Source organism: Passer domesticus, chromosome 4, assembly GCF_036417665.1.
Source record: "Passer domesticus isolate bPasDom1 chromosome 4, bPasDom1.hap1, whole genome shotgun sequence".
NCBI classification, from domain to species: domain Eukaryota; kingdom Metazoa; phylum Chordata; class Aves; order Passeriformes; family Passeridae; genus Passer; species Passer domesticus.
In genome coordinates this window covers 474,767-488,088 of record NC_087477.1, presented here as the reverse complement: position 1 = coordinate 488,088, position 13,322 = coordinate 474,767, and the positions used below count along the sequence as shown (strand labels likewise).

At 42.4% G+C, this 13,322-nt stretch overlaps 1 long non-coding RNA gene across 6 annotated transcripts; it reads left to right on the top strand.

Annotated features, from left to right (window-relative positions):
* Positions 1–2,091: 2,091 nt before the first annotated feature.
* On the top strand, positions 2,092–12,935 carry LOC135298323 (uncharacterized). 6 transcript variants are annotated; one of them, XR_010360310.1, is made up of 4 exons: positions 2,092–6,699; positions 7,061–7,238; positions 9,989–10,195; positions 12,414–12,935. It is a non-coding gene; the product is annotated as an uncharacterized LOC135298323 (long non-coding RNA). The 6 variants fall into 6 exon arrangements; XR_010360311.1 differs by having other exon boundaries at positions 2,097–3,995; positions 5,277–6,699; positions 9,989–12,935; XR_010360309.1 differs by having other exon boundaries at positions 2,097–5,108; positions 5,277–6,699; positions 9,989–12,935.
* Positions 12,936–13,322: the final 387 nt, after the last annotated feature.

Genomic DNA, 13,322 nt, shown 5'->3' with positions numbered 1-13,322 from the left:
AGTGCACCAGCATTGCTGTAGTCAACAGGTCATGCAGAATTTCTAGGTCTCTCTTCCAGCTCCCTTGAAGAAGGGAGAATGTTCATCTCTACTACTCTGGCATTCCTCTAAGGAAGGAACACCAAGAGAATTTCTTTTCCACACTAATGACCTTCAGCTTTGTTTGAATACTTAGGTGCCAGATATGGCAAAACCCAGCCACTTGTACTGCTTCCCTGCCTAAGGTTTAAGCAAAAGCAAATCTTGCTTCCTTCCCAGCCTGCATGTTACACCTACGCCAGCCACCAGCTGGGAAAACACCTGGAACAAGGCCCACTGCAAGGCAGATACTTTGTAGGCTCCAGACCCGCCTGCACTGGCTCCAGCAGGCAAGGGCAAGCTTTGGTCACTTCCCAGAAGCAGCCTGGCCTTTCCCCCCTGCCTCGCCCCCCGCCATCCTCCACAGCCCCTGCTGCCAAAGCCTTGCTAGGCAGAGCCATTTGCTGGGATCGGTAAAAGAGTGACTTGGATTCTTCTTTGGCGCAAATACCAAAGCTGTGAGAAGGGAGAGGATCAGGTTCACAGCTGCTCTGCTTTAGCTGAGGACATTACTGGAGGCTCAGAGCCTGGTCCTTTAAAGAGAAACTGATCTGAACTCCTGGTGTCTTTGTGGTGCATGTGGATGTTTCTTTTCTAGAATCAGAGAGGTTAGAAAAGTCCTCCAAGGTGCTCAAGTCCATCTGTCCCCCAAAACGAAACAAAGTTATGTTGCTGGGCAACCAAAAGGCCTCAACCCACTACTTTTATCCCAGCAAGTACAGTGAGACAAGAGCACTCCTTTAGATCCAGTGCATTGAATTCAGCAAAGCCTCCCCAGCCACTCCCAGCTGAGATGTTCAGGAATCAAAGGAGGAAGCTCCACCATGATTTCATTGGCAGTAATGGGGACACGCCTCTGGAAGTGCTGCCAGCTGAGCCAGGGGCTGGGCCTGGGGGGGACTCATGTGCCCACATTGCCCTCTCAGGGCAAATGTCGTGTTTCCAACACCAAGGAAATGTAACGAACACTGCCTCAGGGATTTCATACAGACAAAAAGGCAAAATGGAACAAACTTTGGTTTAATGATAAAGACAGATCATGTCTCAACAAAGACAAAATGAGAAAGGATGGAGCATAGTGAACACGTAACCTCTTACATGTAATGATAAATAACATACTATTAATCTACTAGTAATTTAACACAACTTATCATCTAATAGTACTAATACATCTTTTATATTATTAATGTATCTGAACTAATTAATTGAGAAGTTCCTACCACGTAAATTTAATGGACGAATAAAGAATCCTAAAATCTTAAAAAGCTATCTTATTTCTTTCTAATCCTCTTGAGCCTAACTCTTGCTAGTCCTGGACAAGTGCAGGGCTAATTTGGCCTTTTCTTCTTGGGGAGAGGCTGTGCATCCTTGCGTGGGTGATGTCTTCTCCCACGCAAGGATGCTTGTTCCTCTCCTTGATGGTTTCAAACTCCCTGGAAGACAGGAAACAAACCATCCATTGTTAACTTCATACACACCATGAAGCCAGGCGCCGAGATCTCACTTTTTGGATGAATTTCCGTCTTTTCAGGCTGTGACATCTTTGTAAAGTGATCAGCACTGTGAGTCTGATCTTTCTGGTTGCAATTGCTTGAAATGTCTTCCTCCTTTTGCTTCATCGTAGGTTTAATTGGATCAGCAGCACCAAAGCAAGCTTTGATGCATGTGTTCCTGCTTGTACAAACTGTGTCTTGTTGGGGCATGGCAAGGTTTCACTGGGAATGCTGGGTTTGAACGAAGCTGTTTGGGTTTCAAGTGGGCTGTAAGCTTGAGCAGGGCTGCCAGGGGCGATCCTGCAAGTGGCCTCAGCTTGCCCTGTGGTGCCTTTGGAAAGGGTCAGCGTGCTTTAGGCCAAAGGGGCAGCTGGGAGCAGAAGGAGGAGGAACTTGCGCACCGTTGGCACTGCCCGCACGGAAAGGGGCCTCCCGCCGGCTGGGGCGGCTGGCGCGGTTGGCAGCAGGGACACTCCGCGCTGCCAGCCCGCTTGCGGCTTCTCTTCCCGGTCTCCCCAGTCTCCTTTCTGGGAGGGCTTTTCCTCCTCTTCCGTTTGCCCGCAGTCTGGGAATCAAAGAATCCTTATCAGTGCTTCCTTCCTCTCAGAAAGCTGGAATTCGCAGTGTCCACCCCAAATGTCTATTGGCCTAAGCAAATTCTTCCAAACCCCGAAGAGCTGAGAAAAGGGCTGGATATGGCAGGGGGCTGCAGCAGGCTGCCAACGATGGAGGTTGGAGGAAAATACTCCCCTTTACCACAGCTCTAAGGGGGTGGGATAAATACGTGGCTATCTCTAGTTCCTCATGTCTTATTTCTACCTCTCTGCCTAACATCTATTTATCTCTGGTTTTCCTCCCCACATGTCTAGGGCATGGCTTTGACATTCAGTCAAACTAGTGAAGACACATGATTACCCATTTTCTGCTACCCAAAATAATCTCTCTCTCTCTGTCTCTCTCTGTGAAGCAAATTGCTCTTTGCTGGTAAGGAAAGTATTAAAGGTGCCATAGCACCGGCAGCTCCTTCTTGGGATACGCTGTGGTGCTACAAAAGATCTCTAAAATTTGGCAGCATCTCCATGAAGGCGGCCCAGATGGCTGATGTTAGCAAGCAGTGGGGAATGAAAGGTCTGATTGGAATCTGAGGGTGCCAGCCCTTGAGAAACTGATTTGTAGAGAGTCAAAGCCCATTTTGGTGGTGGTGCTGCTGCTTTGTTGGGTCAACGTTCTGCTCCAGAATTCCGTATTTTAGGGTAGCAGCATAACGAAGCCTTGGGCAGCATCTGCTGCACCTTTCCCAGTACATGGGACTGTGATTGGTGTTACCAGTCACAGCTAGAAGATCTGCCTTCTGATTCCCCAGTGGGAGACAAGCCAAACCAACTTGCAGAGCAAGCCAAATAATTGTTGATTAGACACTTCTTTTAGCATGGAGTGTTCTGCCCTTTTAGCTGTCCTGGTTATATAGGCCAAATCAGTTACTAGATTAAAAGGTTGTTGTAATTTTTTAAATGCTCTGACATCAGCAGCCAACTCAGGAATTTGGGGGGTTCCTTCAATGACTTGAACATCCTACTCCCACTTCTGAGTGTTTGGATCCTTCCAAGTGATAACCGATTTGTGTGATTTTCCAGAGCGATCTGTAAAAACTGTGAGGGCTTTAAGAGGAACCTTACCTTTTAGAGAATTTGGGACTAGATGGAATGTTTCTTTTAGTAGCTTGTGTTTTGGATAATGAATAGAGACTTGTCCGGGATAGCTGTCTAAATCAAACTGAAGGTATCCATTTGTCTGTAATAGCGATTCTAATTTGTGTAGTTGAAATGCTGGATAAATGTATGTTGGGTCACACGCTGCAGGGGTTCGGAGGTGGTTCCTGTCTTTAATGATTAACTGAGCTAAAAGCTCTTGAGGGATTGTAATAGTTTTTTTGGTGTGGCAAAAATACCCATTCTACAATTAACAATTTTTCTGTAGAAGACGGGTCCCACTGAAAAAGCAGTGCCTGGAAATGTGGGGATTTACCAAGACTAGCAAACTGGGAGGTTAGAGAGCAGTCAGCGCGGTGTGCTTTTCGAGATGAGATAGCAGGTGCTACCTTTCGCAGCGCGTCGTGGGCATCTGGAGTTAAGATGCGCTGGGAAGTCAGGTCATAGCTCCCCTTCAGTAGGCTGAACAAAGGGCACAGCTCTTCTCTCGTGAGTCCAAGCAGTGGTCGGATCCAGGTGATGGAGCCACACAACTGTTGTATGTCCCTTAGCATTTGAGCCTTATCTTTGATGGAGATATTTTGGGGAATAATGGCTCACCCGCTGATAAGGAATCCAAGGTACTTCCACAGGGAGGTCTACTGGGTTTTTCAGGAGCAATATCAAAACCTGCATCTTCAACTGCTGTCACAGTCTTTCTGATCACTGGGTTAAGGTAAGTCTTTTCTTGGGAGCAAATTAAAATGTCGTCCATATAATGCCGAAATATAGCTTCAGGGAAGGCTTTCCTGATTGGAGATAGAATCCCAGCCACAAACATTTGACATAAAACAGGGGAAGTTTTCATTCCCTGTGGCAATGTGACCTAATGATATCTTTTAAAGGGTTCTTGACAGTTGATTGGTATCGAAAATGCGAATTTGGGAGTGCGGGACAGAGAGGGATGTTGAATAAACAGTCTTTGATATCAAGGATTGTGAGCTGCCAGTCCCTGGGAAGTACAGAAGGTGAGGGGAGCCCTGGTTGCAAGGAGCCCATGTCTTCTAAAACATAATTTACTTTCCAAAAGTCTTGTAATAACCTCCATCTGTCTTTGCCAGGTTTTTTATAAAAAGACATGGGTCAGGAGCTAGTTGATGGTACAATGTGTCCTTTTAATAATTGTTCCTGTACTGGGGCATGGAGCACTTCTAATTTGTCATTTGGAAGGCCCAATGATCCACCCACACAGGATCATACCCACAGGGAGGGATCATACCTTTTCCCACAGATGGACAACAGCCATATTGAGTGGTTTAGTTTTCATTTCTTTTTAATTCCCAAAGTTTCATTTTTTTCAACATTGTAATACAGCATCTCTATTCAAATCATTATACTCACCTTGGTTAATTAAATATTTATTAATTTATTTTGCCCCCATAATATCAGACAAAAGCATAGGACAAAAGCATAGGAAGAACAACAAGCAATTACAGAAATACAGTATCTTCCCTGAAAATCCCTTGGAAACCATGTTAAAACAATGGGAAGAACATCAACTTACTAAAGATAAAGACCCACAGCTCAAGATTGTGCATTGCATGTTAGAATGGCCAAAGAAGAAATTAAAACAAGGTCTTCGCTGGCTGAAGCATGGGTCTACCAGGATGTGGATTTGCGAAGTACTTTACAATTACGCCCAAAATAAATTAAATGCAGACTGGAATTGCAGTATGTGGAGGTCTGGTTTAAATATTGGAACAGCGAAAAGGAAGTAGAAACAGATAAACCAAATTCTCTCTGTAATGATCAATGATAAAGACACAACGAGGAAAACCAATCAACCAAGGTGGGACTCATTAAATTTCCTCCCCCCTACTGCACCTCCCAACGAACCAGCTGCAACTGCAGCTGAGTCATTGGAGGCTTCAATGAGTCATGTAACTGAGAGGGCTGAAGAAATTGAAAGTAGCAGTGGGACATCAGAAGAAACGTATATTCTATCATTCTCCTCCAGGCAAATTACAAATTCAGCCATGCAGGAAGTTCCATCCAATCAAGAAGGTCCAGCCTTCTTCACTTGAAGGAGAACCCTGGTAGTACAAAAATGTTCCTCCTGCTCCAGCAGTAAAGATAAAACAAAGGTGGCATCCCTCAGAGAGGTCCCAATGGAGCGTGCACAAGGTGGAATAGGATATGTAAATGCACCCCTCACCTCTTCAGAAGTGAGGCATTTTAAAAAGGAAATGGAGATATTATTCAGTGACCCAGTAGGTATGTCAGAAAAAGTTTACCAGTTCTTAGGCTCTAGGATTTACCCTAGGGGAAAATGAAATTCAATAATGCAAACCCTTTTCTCTCCAGAGAAGAGAAAAGTTATTTAGACTGCAGGGATCAATATATTGGACAGAGAACATAATTTAGGAACAACTGGAGAGAAGAAATTACCATTAACAGATCCAGAATGGAACCCTAACTCAGATGAAGGAAGAAAAAGTATAGCAGAATACAGAACCCGAATTGTAAGGGGAATAAAAGAGGCAGTCCCCAGAGTTAATAACATGAAGAAAGCCTTTGGTAGCAAACAATAAAAACATGAGAGCCCAACTGACTGTATAACTCGCTTAAATAATAACATCCAATTATATTTAGAAAGAGATTTAGGTAGTGAAGGAGGGAAGACAATGTTCTAGGTCCACTTTGGGTTACATTCTTGGCCTGACATAAAACAGAAATTAGAGAAATTAGATGGATGGCCAGAAAGAAGTTTAGATGAGTTATTAGCTGAAGCACAGTAAGTTTATGCCAGGTGAAATGAAGAGAAAATGAAGACTAAAGCTAAGATGATGGCTGCTGTCCAAATTCCTAAACCAATTAGGCAGGATGGGGAGAATATTCAATTGAAGAAACCTATTTGCTTTTATTGTAAGAAAGAAGACCATATGCAATCCTGCTGTTTTAAGACATTGAGGGACTTAAGAGATTCTCCAAGTGGAGAATCAACCCTCAGAGAACTGAGGGGGTCAGGGGCTCTTCTTCTTGGGGCACAAAAACCATCTTCAAGAGCCCTTGATAAAATCAAGGATAGGACCCCTAGAACAATTAATGGAATTTTTAGTAGACACAGGAGCAGAGACAACTTGTTTAACTGAAAAACCAAATGCATGTGCCATAAGCAAAGACACTTTCAATATTTGTGCTGCTAAAGGGGAATCCTTCCCCATTCCCATCATTAAGAATGTCACTATAAAGGGTAATGGACTAACCAGAAAGGGAGATTTGTTTTTCTACCTCCAGCAGGTAACAACTTACTTGGCCAGGATCTCCAGATACCTTTGAAAGTTGGAGTAGTTCCACAAGAAGGAAGGATGAAGGTCATTTTGTTTACTTTATCCACACAAGATGAAAACTGATTAATCCTACAGTGTAAGCCCAACCAGGTAACTGGGATAAAATGAACATTACACCCATTGTAATTAATCTCCTTCCAGATATTAAACCAGAAAAAGTACCCTGGCACCCCCTTACAAAGACCAAAAGGTATTGGCTAAAACCCATAATAACTGAACTGTGACATTATAATATACTAGAGCCATGTACTTCCCCATACAACACCCCATTCTTGCTATTAAAAAGCCTGACAATAGCTACAGGCTAGTTCAAGACCTACGTGAAGTACATAAAAGAGTGCAAGCTGTGTGCTCATTAGTACAAAACCCTTACACCTTGTTAAGTTACCACCTACACACTCTTGGTTCTCAGTAACCGACCTGAAGGATGCATTTTGGTCATGCCCTGTAGATTCTCCTTCTAGACACCTGTTTGCTTCCACCTGGGAAGATCCAGACACTGGAAGGAAACAGCAGCTCACCTGGACCTGGTGACTGCAAGGGTACATGGAGTCTCCCACACTCTTCGGTCAAGCCTTGGAGAGCCTGTTCATTCCCTTTTCTCCACCCTCAGGAATACAAGTAACACAGTATGTAGATGACATACTACTCTCCAGAGAGCAAGAATCCACTGTAAAATTAGGCACCATTCAGTTACTGAACCTTCTAGGAGAGAATGGACTAATAGTATCTAAATCCAAATTACAATTTGTTAAACCAAAGTAAAATATTTCGGACATGTAATTGGTCATGGTACCAGAAAATTGAGTACTGAAAGGATAGAAGGGATTTTAAATTTACAACCTCCCCAAACAAAGAGCGAGGTTAGACAATTATTAGGCTTAATGAGGTACTGTAGAATATGGATTGATGAATACACACAAAGTGTCACAATTTTATATGAAAAATTAACTACATCAGAACCTATTAATTGGACCCAAGAGGATAATAAAAACTTAGAAAATTTAAAGCAAAAGATGATTCAGACCCCAGTTCTCTTTCTTCCTTCACTAGAAGAAGATTTTCACCGCTATATTAACATAGAGAAAGGAATTCCTTATGAGGTCTTGGCCCAAGAGTGGTCAGGAATCCATAAACCTGTAGCCTACTTGTCCATATTGTTGGTCCCTGTGTCCCAAGGATGGCAAACATGCATCCAACCAATCACTGCAGCAGCCATCCTAGTAACAGCCAGCCAAAAACTTACATTTGAGAGAAATCTGACAGAATACATACCACACTCCACCCAAACCATTCTTAAACAACGAGCAGCCGAATGGCTAACAGACTCTCATATTATACAATATGGGAGCACCCTCATCCATTCCACAACTGTAACCCTGAAAACAACCACCCACACCAATCCTGCACAGTTCCTATGTGGAATTCCCCAAAAACAAGATCTCGTGCACAACTGCATAGTTTTTATAAACCTGCAAACAAAAATTCAAGAAGACCTCCTAGAGAGCCCATTAGATGAAGGAGAAATCCTGTTCATCGACGGATCATCTAGAGTAGTAAATGGAAAGAGGTGCTCTGGATACTCCATCAGAGATGGAAAAGAACTGTACAGGTTAGAAAAGGAAAACTACCACCTTCCTGGTCTACCCAGGTATGTGAATTAGATGCTTTGGAAAAAGCATTGCACAGACTAGACAGAGCTATTGGAACCATTTATACGGACTCTAAATATGCATATGGAGTAGTCCACACGTTTGGGAAAAGCTGGGCTGAAAGAGGGTTTCCCACATCTAAGGCCAAAGACATTTTACACAAAGAACTTATATTAAAAATTTTAGAGGCACTTAAGTTACCGAAAGAAATTGCAATGGTACGTGTTCCAGGTCATCAAAAGGGAACTCTGGAGAAACCAGAGGAAACATCCTAGCAGACCATGCTGCAAAGGAGGCTGCTTTTGAGGGGGAATTAAAGGTATACAGATTTTATCCAAGAGACACACCCGAGAGTACACCAGATAACACCCTTCCTATCCCTATTTTTAAAGACAATGAAAAACAGAAACTCATATCACTAGCTGGAAAGGAAGATTCTGAGGGATGGTGGCATCTTCCTGATGGCCATTAAATGTTAAATAAAGAGCTCACTCGAGAAATTTTACAGAACCTCCACCAATCCACACACTGGGGATCTAAAGCTTTAGCAGATCACTTTCTTCAGAATTTTGGATGTCGGGGAATTGATTAATTAGCTAATCAAATTACCATAGGTTGTATAATTTGCCAAAAAGTCAATAGAAAATTAACGAGGAGAACGAGACCTGGAAGAATTGAAATTGCAATTAGACCCTTCCAAAGTATTCAAATTGATTTCACAGAAATGCCCCATGCCCAAAGATGGAAGTATTTCTTACTGATTGTAGATCACCTTACCAATGGGGTTGAAGCATTTCCACTGTTAATGCCACTGCTCAAACAGTAAGTAAGGTAATCCTAGAAGAGATAGTCCCAAGATATGGAATTATAAATAACATTGATTCAGACCAAGGTACCCATTTTACATCATTAGTATTGCAGCAGTTGGCTCAACAATTAGGAATAACTTGGAAATTACATACCCCTGGCACCCTCAAAGTTTGGGAGGGGTAGAACGCATGAATCAGACTATTAGAACAACCTGGACCAAACTGATGTTAGAAATGAAGTGGACTTGGATAAAATGCCTACCCCTTGCCCTTCTCAGAATCCAGAGCTAACCCAGAGCTGACTTAGGTTGTTCCCCATATGAAATGTTATACAGGCTTCCCTATTTAGCCACCCCGCATCAAGTAACTGCCAAAGAGTGAGGAAATATAAATGTGCAAAGGGATATTCAAATGATTGCCCAGAATCTAAAAGACTTAAAGCAGAGAGGTCTTGTACCCCAGAACATTCCTTTAGACTTCTATTTACATAAGATATGCCCCAGAGAGTAGGTACTTATTAAATGCTGGAAGGAACAATCCCTGACTCCATCAGGGGAAGGTCCTTTCCAAGTTCAACTGACCACAGAGACAGCCATCCGAGCACAGGAAAAAGGGTGCACTTCCGTCAGCCGAGTAAAAGGTCCAGTAACACCACCGCAAGATAACGAGAAACCTCCATGAACTACTCTCTACAACAGTCCTCCCCGGTGTTATTCCTGAAATTATTATATCAATTGTTATTCTCTCACTGTTTTACAGTAGAGAATCTAATGGTTATTGTACTTACTTTTTAACAAGTTATTATGAATTTTCAATTCCATTTCTCCACCAGTGAAGAGTATCATTTCCCTGAGAAATGACCCTTCCTCTCCAATAACTATGTCTTTTTTTTTTTTTTTTTTTTTTAAATTTCCTTAGGAGAAACAACATGAATAGAACCAAGGCCAGTTCCAGGTAGGACTTTCCTGCATTTAGGTCCCTTCCTGCATCCAGGTACACTCCCATGAAAACCAAGGGGTCTGAACCCAGTAGGAAAACCAGAGAGGTTGAATGGTCTGCACCACCTATCAAAGAGTACCACAGCACTTCAATCTTCCCATTGACCCCTGAGCGAGGGAAGGGAAGGTGCGCCCTACTCCTCATACTCTCCCTCTGGATCCTGCAGATCCCCCTTGTCAGAGCCTGCATCTGCTGCCACCAATGCTAACATACAGTGTACCTGACCAAAGGAAACTCCTACCTCATAAAACACTCATTCCAGGCACATTCTTATGTAAATCCCTTTTGTTATAATATGATGACACTGAGTAGATACTGACAATCGGACAAAAACCAATGGATTGGTAGAAATATTGGAAATGCAAACCAGAAAAGGAATGGAGAGTGTCCTGATCAAGAGATTTGGCTATATGTCAAATTTAATTATATAACGAAAAAGAAGGATTTGTTAAAAAGGAAAACTTATGATGTTGATTTGATTCGAGAAATTGTAATAACTGAAAGGGGGAAACAAAAGGGGGACAATCCATTAGCTACCGATAAAAACTTATTTACTGTTTTAGCAGAACAAATTAGTAAAAATCAAAATATAACCAATTGTTGGGTTTGTGGAGGCACCTTCAAATCAGAAGCCTGGCCTCAGCAAGGAGTCAGTATTGGACCCCTCAAATGACTTAAACTAAATTATTTCCCCTCCCAAACTCCAAGAGATCAAGACAATTGGCTATTGAGGGACACAGTTCTTGGAGAAGAATGTATCTGGAGAAAAGGAAAAAGATACACTGAGGAAGTTGGAGAAACTACCTGTAAAAGATATTTACTAACTGAGGATCACAAGACGTGGTGGATACTGAACGAACCAGATACCTTTTGGTCAAAGAAGAAAATCAGAAACAAGAACTGCATATTACATCCCAATGAACAACTTTATCAGTGCTGGGACCCTAAAAGTCAGCCTTTATTCAGTATTACCCCAAGTTTCTAAGTATTGGACCTCCACTTTTATCACGCTTTCACATTTTTGGGAGGCCCCCCAAGGTTTATACTGGAATTGTGGGCAAAGAGCATATTCTAAACTCCCTTCTCACTGGTGTGGCAATTGTACCTTAGGAGCAATACGACCTAGCCCCTTTCTACTATCAGAAGCAGCTGGAAACCAGCTCGGAGTTCCCCTAGATGATAAATTAAAGAGACAAAAAAGATGTGAAATAGGGGGAATGTAACAATGGGGTGAGGAAGAGTGGCCACCAGAGAGAATTTTAGAAACTTACGGACCTGCCACTTGGGCTCAGGATGGGAGCTGGGGCTATCAAACTCCCATTTACATGCTAAATCACATTACTGGACTACAAGCCCTGATTCACGTCATATCTAATCAGGCCAAGAGTGCAATTGATTTTTTCAACGCCCAACAGAAGCAAATGAAAACAGCTGTATATCAAAACTCTTTAGCCCTAGATTATTTATTAGCCAAAGAGCGTGGAATATGCGGCAATTTCAACACATCAGACTATTGTCTGCATATTGATGACCATGGTGAAACTATTACTAAAATTACCCAAAACATCAGAAAGCTTACACATGTTCCAGTCCAGTTTTCACCTGATTAGTGGAAAAATATGTTCTCTAGGGAGTGGTAGAAGAAAGCCTTAATTATTTTTCGAGTTTCCTTAGTTAGCCTTCTCTTTCTCCCATGCTTAATCCCATGTTTCATTCATCTAATTACCTCAGTAGTACAAAGCATGTTCGCTAGTCAAAATCTTCAAACGAGCCAACATTCTATGCCTACTGTCAAGAAAATCATAAATCTCAATCCAATCAAAACAGATAGGAAAACGGGTAAAAAGGCCCAGCAAGTTTAGATTAATTTTAAACAATTAAACACTATCAACAAAGAACTTTTACATTTATGTAAATGCAAAAGCCAATTACTAACATAAGAGAAAGAGGGAGGAACTGTCATTTATAAAATCCCTTACATGGCTTTTGCATTTGTGACTGGTTTATATTTGTAACTGTTAATTAGCTTTTGCATTTATAACTGTTTAAAGTTACTAGTTTGATCAAGTAAAAGTGTTCAAATTAATGAAGTAAATAATATAAAATCATTATCAAGTTATACTAGCTATTCAGTAGATCCCAACTGAATGTTTAACAGTCCTGTTAAAATAGGTAGCAAAATAAGAACTATATTATTTTTATAATCCTTTGTTCTTAACCTAATTACATTATTTGTAAATTTAATTATCTCTTTTTAGTAGCCTTATACTTTCAAAGTTCCCAGTGCAGTTTCCTCTCACCAACAGCATGCAGCATTTTACAGACAATTTCTAGCCCACTCCAGGTTGAACTGGTAACTTGATGCCACAGCAATGGTGCATACTAATGAGAGAGCTTCCCATCAAAAACCTCAGAGATATCATCCCACCCCAGTGACAGCACACTCTGGGAAAGAAGATCTTACCCCATCATCTACTAGCACCAATCACCTGAGACTATGGGGGCAGGACTGCAAGTACAGACTGAGGGGACCGAGAACATCAAAGGGGCAGCCTGGCCTGAAGAGCTGTCTTTGCTGTCTTTTACTGTTCCTGGGACTGTGACTTAGCTACAGCAGGGGACCCCACACTGCAGATTTCAGTCAATATCTCTTTTTAGAGACCTTATTCCAGATTTGAGGGCAGACTAAGTGCATTCACTGCAATGCCCTCGGGTTCTTGCCTTGGGGCCAGACGCCAGTTCAGCTAGAGGTTTCCTCAATCCTTGGGCCTGGGACTTTATCCTTTTTTCTTTCTTTCCTTTCTTCTTTTTCCTTACCTCCCTTTTTGTTTTTCCCCTTTAAATAAACACCCTATTTTTGTTCAAATCGCCAAAGCTGTATCTTTTTACCACATTCAGTAAATTTTCAGACTTCATGCCAGCTCCTCGGAGCAAAGCATGAAGATTACTCCACCAAGGCAAGTATGTGTAGTACTCCCTTGTGTTGGCATCAGTTCCCGTGGCAGAACATGCCTTCCCACTGGACACTCACCTGCACCTGAGCCTGTGGAGAAGCCCGGCTCCCTCCCCCTCTGCCCACAGCAACACAGACACTCCCAACCTTTCCCAAGAGCTGCAACACAACCACAGGCACAGCAGCATCCCCAGCAGTGACACCACTGCTCTGCTCCATTCTGCCCTGCTCTGCTCCTCTAGTCACAGCTGCAAGCCTGTATCTCCACAAGAGGCTGTGGCCTGGAGGCGAGGAAGGAAA